This window comes from Schistocerca americana, unplaced genomic scaffold (genome assembly GCF_021461395.2).
Source record: "Schistocerca americana isolate TAMUIC-IGC-003095 unplaced genomic scaffold, iqSchAmer2.1 HiC_scaffold_254, whole genome shotgun sequence".
Lineage (NCBI taxonomy): Eukaryota > Metazoa > Arthropoda > Insecta > Orthoptera > Acrididae > Schistocerca > Schistocerca americana.
The window spans coordinates 145,001-155,000 of NW_025725966.1; the positions used below are offsets into that span (position 1 = coordinate 145,001).

The window sequence follows — 10,000 nt, forward strand, 5'->3', positions numbered from 1 at the left end:
ACCTATATCGTACCGTAACCTAACCTATATCGTACCGTAACCTAACCTATGTCGTACCGTAACCTAACCTATGTCGTACCGTAACCTAACCTATGTCGTACCGTAACCTAACCTATGTCGTACCGTAACCTAACCTATGTCGTACCGTAACCTAACCTATGTCGTACCGTAACCTAACCTATGTCGTACCGTAACCTAACCTATGTCGTACCGTAACCTAACCTATGTCGTACCTTAACCTAACCTATGTCGTACCTTAACCTAACCTATGTCGTACCTTAACCTAACCTATGTCGTACCTTAACCTAACCTATGTCGTACCTTAACCTAACCTATGTCGTACCTTAACCTAACCTATGTCGTACCTTAACCTAACCTATGTCGTACCTTAACCTAACCTATGTCGTACCTTAACCTAACCTATGTCGTACCTTAACCTAACCTATGTCGTACCTTAACCTAACCTATGTCGTACCTTAACCTAACCTATGTCGTACCTTAACCTAACCTATGTCGTACCTTAACCTAACCTATGTCGTACCTTAACCTAACCTATGTCGTACCTTAACCTAACCTATGTCGTACCTTAACCTAACCTATGTCGTACCTTAACCTAACCTATGTCGTACCTTAACCTAACCTATGTCGTACCTTAACCTAACCTATGTCGTACCTTAACCTAACCTATGTCGTACCTTAACCTAACCTATGTCGTACCTTAACCTAACCTATGTCGTACCTTAACCTAACCTATGTCGTACCTTAACCTAACCTATGTCGTACCTTAACCTAACCTATGTCGTACCTTAACCTAACCTATGTCGTACCTTAACCTAACCTATGTCGTACCTTAACCTAACCTATGTCGTACCTTAACCTAACCTATGTCGTACCTTAACCTAACCTATGTCGTACCTTAACCTAACCTATGTCGTACCTTAACCTAACCTATGTCGTACCTTAACCTAACCTATGTCGTACCTTAACCTAACCTATGTCGTACCTTAACCTAACCTGTATTGCGCCTTAACCTAACCTGTATTGCGCCTTAACGTAACCTGTATTGCGCCTTAACGTAACCTGTATTGCGCCTTAACGTAACCTGTATTGCGCCTTAACGTAACCTGTATTGCGCCTTAACGTAACCTGTATTGCGCCTTAACGTAACCTGTATTGCGCCTTAACGTAACCTGTATTGCGCCTTAACGTAACCTGTATTGCGCCTTAACGTAACCTGTATTGCGCCTTAACGTAACCTGTATTGCGCCTTAACGTAACCTGTATTGCGCCTTAACGTAACCTGTATTGCGCCTTAACGTAACCTGTATTGCGCCTTAACGTAACCTGTATTGCGCCTTAACGTAACCTGTATTGCGCCTTAACGTAACCTGTATTGCGCCTTAACGTAACCTGTATTGCGCCTTAACGTAACCTGTATTGCGCCTTAACGTAACCTGTATTGCGCCTTAACGTAACCTGTATTGCGCCTTAACGTAACCTGCATTGCGCCTTAACGTAACCTGCATTGCGCCTTAACGTAACCTGTATTGCGCCTTAACGTAACCTGTATTGCGCCTTAACGTAACCTGTATTGCGCCTTAACGTAACCTGTATTGCGCCTTAACGTAACCTGTATTGCGCCTTAACGTAACCTGTATTGCGCCTTAACGTAACCGATATTGCGCCTTAACGTAACCTATATTGCGCCGTAACGTAACCTATATTGCGCCGTAACGTAACCCACATTGCCCCTTAACGTAACCCACATTGCCCCTTAACGTAACCCACATTGCCCCTTAACGTAACCCAACACACGTTGGGCCTTAACCCAACACACGTTGGGCCTTAACCCAACACACGTTGGGCCTTAACCCAACACACGTTGGGCCTTAACCCAACACACGTTGGGCCTTAACCCAACACACGTTGGGCCTTAACCCAACACACGTTGGGCCTTAACCCAACACACGTTGGGCCTTAACCCAACACACGTTGGGCCTTAACCCAACACACGTTGGGCCTTAACCTGCTCTGTAATTGTCATACGACGCGTTAAATTAGTGTAGTGTTGCCTAACTGCAACCCCCGCAATATAGTTTGCTACTCGCACTGCCCGGTCCCCAGTGTATCGCTTCATGTTAAACACCTTGCAGCTATACACTGTAATGTGGATGGCAGCAGGACGTACATGCTCAATGCCCTTTGCAGTTGTTCATTGGCATTTGCAGTTGTTCATTGGCATTCGCATGTGCGAAGCACTTAGCCTACGCTGTGGTACGGCCTGTGTCAACTGTCCGCTGATGTTGTACGTCCAAATCACACACTGTACTGCACATTGGTCCTCATGTACTGAATGATACATCGTGGTACATGTGACCGTACAACGACTGCGCCAACAACGGCGAACCATGCGGTCCAAATGTTGTGCACTCAGCTACGTGTCGTCTCCCTATAAGAGCTGGATTGCAGTGTGGTATGCCCTGGATGGCGATCAGCATGAGCCGTCTGTTGATGTAGTGGCGCGTGTTGTCAGACGTAGTCGTCTCTTCTCACACACCGTGATAGCATGGTGCACTGCGTTCCACATCTGCGACATGCGACAGAGGCCGGTTGACAGTCGTTCGCGCAATGGACATCGCATACGTACGGGGGCCACCTTCCACGTGTTCGCGAAGCGTGCACATGTTGTTGCGTGTATGTGGGCAGACATAGTGTGTCGTGACACCTGACACAGGCATGCAACAATCGTTGAATTTGCAAATGGCGATGGACGCCTACGTTTGCTGGTGACGTTATGCAAATGAACAACTGGTAAACCGTTGTGGTGCGGTTGTTCTCGCTAGAGGTGAATCAGTGATGGCGACGATCGGTTGAGCTACCAACCGGTTGTTCCAGCGATACCCACCATGCCCACGAACGTGAATGGCATCTGGGTGTGAAGCGATACGCGGCGGTGGCTGGGTGGGACCGTCCCCGGCCGGTGAGGGGGGGCCTCCCGGCGTGCTGGCCGCGCGGTGCGTGGGCGCACGCGCTACAGCCGGCTGGTGGGGGCGGCCAGTGGCAGGCGCGCCGGCCGACGGAGGCGGCAGGCGGCGCAGCTGCGCGCCGGCGCACCCTGCACGCGGCGCCGTGCGGCCAAAGTAGGTCCTCGCGGGCCCGGTGCGAAGCGCGGTGGACATCTGCAGTGTGCTGGTCCGATTGAGGACTGTGTGCGCTGAGGATGCGCCGCCGCCCGGCGCTCGGCGCCGCGACGCCGTCTGCTGCTCGGTCGCCTCTGCGGTTCTCGCAGGTGGTTTGTATCGCAGCTGTGCGGACGTGTTGGCGCGTGCGCTGTGCTGGGAGAGTTCGCTTCGGCACCCAAGTGGGGCTTTTGTCCTTCTGTGGCGCTGGCGTTGGAGCTGCCGGTCACCGTAGGTGGCGCGTGTTGTCTCCCGCCGGCAATGCCACGACAGCACGCTCCCGGGCCTCTGTCGGCAGCGGCAAGCTCAGTTGGGAGCACGGGTGGTCGCACCTAAAGCGTCTACTCGCCAAACTCCGGGCGATTGCGCCTCTCTCGAACCCGACCAAGTACTTAGGACGGCGCTGCGCGCCGCCGGGACCTGAGAGGGTTTCGAGGTGTATTGTGCAGGGGAGCTCAGCCTCCTCCTGTTTGCAGAATAATTGAGCGGACGCTTGCGTGTTCGCGCGGGCCCCCGGGACACACTCCCGGGCGGCCGGCTGCTCAGCTCTAGTTGACGCAGCTCCCTGGTTGATCCTGCCAGTAGTCATATGCTTGTCTCAAAGATTAAGCCATGCATGTCTCAGTACAAGCCGCATTAAGGTGAAACCGCGAATGGCTCATTAAATCAGTTATGGTTCCTTAGATCGTACCCACGTTACTTGGATAACTGTGGTAATTCTAGAGCTAATACATGCAAACAGAGTCCCGACCAGAGATGGAAGGGACGCTTTTATTAGATCAAAACCAATCGGTCGGCTCGTCCGGTCCGTTTGCCTTGGTGACTCTGAATAACTTTGGGCTGATCGCACGGTCCTCGTACCGGCGACGCATCTTTCAAATGTCTGCCTTATCAACTGTCGATGGTAGGTTCTGCGCCTACCATGGTTGTAACGGGTAACGGGGAATCAGGGTTCGATTCCGGAGAGGGAGCCTGAGAAACGGCTACCACATCCAAGGAAGGCAGCAGGCGCGCAAATTACCCACTCCCGGCACGGGGAGGTAGTGACGAAAAATAACGATACGGGACTCATCCGAGGCCCCGTAATCGGAATGAGTACACTTTAAATCCTTTAACGAGTATCTATTGGAGGGCAAGTCTGGTGCCAGCAGCCGCGGTAATTCCAGCTCCAATAGCGTATATTAAAGTTGTTGCGGTTAAAAAGCTCGTAGTTGGATTTGTGTCCCACGCTGTTGGTTCACCGCCCGTCGGTGTTTAACTGGCATGTATCGTGGGACGTCCTGCCGGTGGGGCGAGCCGAAGGCGTGCGACGCGCCTCGTGCGTGCTCGTGCGTCCCGAGGCGGACCCCGTTGCAATCCTACCAGGGTGCTCTTGAGTGAGTGTCTCGGTGGGCCGGCACGTTTACTTTGAACAAATTAGAGTGCTTAAAGCAGGCAAGCCCGCCTGAATACTGTGTGCATGGAATAATGGAATAGGACCTCGGTTCTATTTTGTTGGTTTTCGGAACCCGAGGTAATGATTAATAGGGACAGGCGGGGGCATTCGTATTGCGACGTTAGAGGTGAAATTCTTGGATCGTCGCAAGACGAACAGAAGCGAAAGCATTTGCCAAGTATGTTTTCATTAATCAAGAACGAAAGTTAGAGGTTCGAAGGCGATCAGATACCGCCCTAGTTCTAACCATAAACGATGCCAGCCAGCGATCCGCCGCAGTTCCTCCGATGACTCGGCGGGCAGCCTCCGGGAAACCAAAGCTTTTGGGTTCCGGGGGAAGTATGGTTGCAAAGCTGAAACTTAAAGGAATTGACGGAAGGGCACCACCAGGAGTGGAGCCTGCGGCTTAATTTGACTCAACACGGGAAACCTCACCAGGCCCGGACACCGGAAGGATTGACAGATTGATAGCTCTTTCTTGATTCGGTGGGTGGTGGTGCATGGCCGTTCTTAGTTGGTGGAGCGATTTGTCTGGTTAATTCCGATAACGAACGAGACTCTAGCCTGCTAACTAGTCGCGTGACATCCTTCGTGCTGTCAGCGATTACTTTTCTTCTTAGAGGGACAGGCGGCTTCTAGCCGCACGAGATTGAGCAATAACAGGTCTGTGATGCCCTTAGATGTTCTGGGCCGCACGCGCGCTACACTGAAGGAATCAGCGTGTCTTCCTAGGCCGAAAGGTCGGGGTAACCCGCTGAACCTCCTTCGTGCTAGGGATTGGGGCTTGCAATTGTTCCCCATGAACGAGGAATTCCCAGCAAGCGCGAGTCATAAGCTCGCGTTGATTACGTCCCTGCCCTTTGTACACACCGCCCGTCGCTACTACCGATTGAATGATTTAGTGAGGTCTTCGGACTGGTACGCGGCATTGACTCTGTCGTTGCCGATGCTACCGGAAAGATGACCAAACTTGATCATTTAGAGGAAGTAAAAGTCGTAACAAGGTTTCCGTAGGTGAACCTGCGGAAGGATCATTACCGACTAGACTGCATGTCGTTCGATGTGCGTGTCGTGTCGCGCAACACGCTACCTGTACGGCTCGCAGTAGCCGTGCGCCGCGTGCGGAACCACGCGTGCTTCTCAAAACTAACGCCAATGTTGTGTGGTACGAGCGCTGAAGCGCTGGAGCGGCTGGCCTGCGGCACCTGGCGCCTGGCGCCGGTTTTGAATGACTTTCGCCCGACTGCCTGTCCGCTCCGGTGTGGAGCCGTACGACGCCCATCGGCCGTGAGGCCGTTGGACACAGAACGCTTGAACAGGGGCCGCCACACGCCTACGTCCCGCCTATGCAACTGTCTTGAAAGAGACAGTGGAAACTAAGAAAAGATCACCCAGGACGGTGGATCACTCGGCTCGTGGGTCGATGAAGAACGCAGCAAATTGCGCGTCGACATGTGAACTGCAGGACACATGAACATCGACGTTTCGAACGCACATTGCGGTCCATGGATTCCGTTCCCGGGCCACGTCTGGCTGAGGGTCGGCTACGTATACTGAAGCGCGCGGCGTTTGCCCCGCTTCGCAGACCTGGGAGCGTCGCGGCCGCCTGTGGGGCCGGCCGCGCCTCCTGAAACGTGCGATGCGCGCCCGTCGCCTGGCGGTTCGCATACCGGTACTTACTCGGTAGCGTGCACAGCCGGCTGGCGGTGTGGCGTGCGACACCTCGTACAACGACCTCAGAGCAGGCGAGACTACCCGCTGAATTTAAGCATATTACTAAGCGGAGGAAAAGAAACTAACAAGGATTCCCCCAGTAGCGGCGAGCGAACAGGGAAGAGTCCAGCACCGAACCCCGCAGGCTGCCGCCTGTCGTGGCATGTGGTGTTTGGGAGGGTCCACTACCCCGACGCCTCGCGCCGAGCCCAAGTCCAACTTGAATGAGGCCACGGCCCGTAGAGGGTGCCAGGCCCGTAGCGGCCGGTGCGAGCGTCGGCGGGACCTCTCCTTCGAGTCGGGTTGCTTGAGAGTGCAGCTCCAAGTGGGTGGTAAACTCCATCTGAGACTAAATATGACCACGAGACCGATAGCGAACAAGTACCGTGAGGGAAAGTTGAAAAGAACTTTGAAGAGAGAGTTCAAAAGTACGTGAAACCGTTCTGGGGTAAACGTGAGAAGTCCGAAAGGTCGAACGGGTGAGATTCACGCCCATCCGGCCACAGGCCTCCGCCCTCGGCAGATGGGGCCGGCCGCCCGCGCGGAGCAATCCGCGGCGGGGTCGTGTCCGGTTGCCTTTCCACTCGCCGCGGGGTGGGGCCGTTCCGGTGTGCGGTGGGCCGCACTTCTCCCCTAGTAGGACGTCGCGACCCGCTGGGTGCCGGCCTACGGCCCGGGTGCGCAGCCTGTCCTTCCGCGGGCCTCGGTTCGCGTCTGTTGGGCAGAGCCCCGGTGTCCTGGCTGGCTGCCCGGCGGTATATCTGGAGGAGTCGATTCGCCCCTTTGGGCGCTCGGGCTCCCGGCAAGCGCGCGCGGTTCTTCCCGGATGACGGACCTACCTGGCCCGGCCCCGGACCCGCGCCGCTGTTGGCTCGGGATGCTCTCGGGCGGAATAATCGCTCCCGTCAGCGGCGCTTCAGCTTTGGACAATTTCACGACCCGTCTTGAAACACGGACCAAGGAGTCTAACATGTGCGCGAGTCATTGGGCTGTACGAAACCTAAAGGCGTAATGAAAGTGAAGGTCTCGCCTTGCGCGGGCCGAGGGAGGATGGGGCTTCCCCGCCCTTCACGGGGCGGCGGCCTCCGCACTCCCGGGGCGTCTCGTCCTCATTGCGAGGTGAGGCGCACCTAGAGCGTACACGTTGGGACCCGAAAGATGGTGAACTATGCCTGGCCAGGACGAAGTCAGGGGAAACCCTGATGGAGGTCCGTAGCGATTCTGACGTGCAAATCGATCGTCGGAGCTGGGTATAGGGGCGAAAGACTAATCGAACCATCTAGTAGCTGGTTCCCTCCGAAGTTTCCCTCAGGATAGCTGGTGCTCGTACGAGTCTCATCCGGTAAAGCGAATGATTAGAGGCCTTGGGGCCGAAACGACCTCAACCTATTCTCAAACTTTAAATGGGTGAGATCTCCGGCTTGCTTGATATGCTGAAGCCGCGAGCAAACGACTCGGATCGGAGTGCCAAGTGGGCCACTTTTGGTAAGCAGAACTGGCGCTGTGGGATGAACCAAACGCCGAGTTAAGGCGCCCGAATCGACGCTCATGGGAAACCATGAAAGGCGTTGGTTGCTTAAGACAGCAGGACGGTGGCCATGGAAGTCGGAATCCGCTAAGGAGTGTGTAACAACTCACCTGCCGAAGCAACTAGCCCTGAAAATGGATGGCGCTGAAGCGTCGTGCCTATACTCGGCCGTCAGTCTGGCAGTCATGGCCGGTCCTTGCGGCCGGCCGCGAAGCCCTGACGAGTAGGAGGGTCGCGGCGGTGGGCGCAGAAGGGTCTGGGCGTGAGCCTGCCTGGAGCCGCCGTCGGTGCAGATCTTGGTGGTAGTAGCAAATACTCCAGCGAGGCCCTGGAGGGCTGACGCGGAGAAGGGTTTCGTGTGAACAGCCGTTGCACACGAGTCAGTCGATCCTAAGCCCTAGGAGAAATCCGATGTTGATGGGGGCCGTCATAGCATGATGCACTTTGTGCTGGCCCCCGTTGGGCGAAAGGGAATCCGGTTCCTATTCCGGAACCCGGCAGCGGAACCGATACAAGTCGGGCCCCTCTTTTAGAGATGCTCGTCGGGGTAACCCAAAAGGACCCGGAGACGCCGTCGGGAGATCGGGGAAGAGTTTTCTTTTCTGCATGAGCGTTCGAGTTCCCTGGAATCCTCTAGCAGGGAGATAGGGTTTGGAACGCGAAGAGCACCGCAGTTGCGGCGGTGTCCCGGTCTTCCCCTCGGACCTTGAAAATCCGGGAGAGGGCCACGTGGAGGTGTCGCGCCGGTTCGTACCCATATCCGCAGCAGGTCTCCAAGGTGAAGAGCCTCTAGTCGATAGAATAATGTAGGTAAGGGAAGTCGGCAAATTGGATCCGTAACTTCGGGATAAGGATTGGCTCTGAGGATCGGGGCGTGTCGGGCTTGGTCGGGAAGTGGGTCAGCGCTAACGTGCCGGGCCTGGGCGAGGTGAGTGCCGTAGGGGTGCCGGTAAGTGCGGGCGTTTAGCGCGGGCGTGGTCTGCTCTCGCCGTTGGTTGGCCTCGTGCTGGCCGGCGGTGCAGGATGCGCGCGCCTGCGCGGCGTTCGCGCCCCGGTGCTTCAACCTGCGTGCAGGATCCGAGCTCGGTCCCGTGCCTTGGCCTCCCACGGATCTTCCTTGCTGCGAGGCCGCGTCCGCCTTAGCGTGCTCCTCCGGGGGCGCGCGGGTGCGCGGATTCTCTTCGGCCGCCATTCAACGATCAACTCAGAACTGGCACGGACTGGGGGAATCCGACTGTCTAATTAAAACAAAGCATTGCGATGGCCCTAGCGGGTGTTGACGCAATGTGATTTCTGCCCAGTGCTCTGAATGTCAACGTGAAGAAATTCAAGCAAGCGCGGGTAAACGGCGGGAGTAACTATGACATGAGGAGGTCGCCGCCGCGTTGCCGCCCAGGGGATCAGCAGCCGGGCCGGACGGCCTTACCCCAGCGGAGTTGCGGCGTCTGCCGCACGAAGTCCTGGTGAAAGTGATGAATCTCTTCCTTCTGGCCCGCGCCCTTCCGGAACGCCTGCTTCGCGCGCGGACGTCCCTTCTCCCGAAAACGGCTGCACCAACATCCCCCGCTGACTTTCGCCCCATTACGGTCTGCTCGGTGTTGGCGCGGACCTTTCACAAGGTTCTCGCGTCACGCCTGATGCGCGCTTGTGCTGTGGACGAACGTCAGCGGGCATTCATCCCTCGGGATGGGATGTTGGAAAATACCTTCATCTTGGACACTGCTCTCACCGACGCAGTTCGCTCCTGCCGCTCTGTCTTTGTGGCATCGATCGACGTATCTAAGGCATTCGATTCGGTAGATCATGCTGCCCTTCGCCCCGTGCTGAAGGCGCATGGCCTGCCGGATTGCTTTGTCGAGTATGTCGAGCGGTGCTACGAGGGCAGCACGACAGTGATAGCGGACGGCGCCGGCGTGGGCGTGTCTGTGCAGCCAGCACGGGGCGTTCGCCAGGGCGATCCCCTCTCCCCCCTCCTGTTCAACTTTGCGGTGGACTACGTTTTAGGCCAACTGCCCTCCCACATCGGAGCTCGGATCCTCGGTCGCAGAGTCAACGCTGCGGCCTTTGCAGATGACGTCTTGCTGTTTGCAGCGACCCCGAGGGGCTTGCAGTCCCTCATCGACGCAGCTACCGCAGCCCTCGCCC

The 10,000-nt window shown here is 56.1% G+C and overlaps 2 non-coding genes and 1 pseudogene across 2 annotated transcripts; all 3 read left to right on the plus strand.

Moving 5' to 3' along the window:
- Positions 1–3,741: 3,741 nt before the first annotated feature.
- Positions 3,742–5,651, plus strand: LOC124576627. The gene has a single exon (XR_006972559.1). It is a non-coding gene; the product is annotated as a small subunit ribosomal RNA (ribosomal RNA).
- Positions 5,652–6,002: 351 nt separating this feature from the next.
- On the plus strand, positions 6,003–6,157 carry LOC124576604. Its single transcript, XR_006972539.1, has one exon. It is a non-coding gene; the product is annotated as a 5.8S ribosomal RNA (ribosomal RNA).
- Positions 6,158–6,345: 188 nt separating this feature from the next.
- Positions 6,346–10,000, plus strand: part of LOC124576639 — a 6,640-nt pseudogene continuing 2,985 nt past the window's right edge.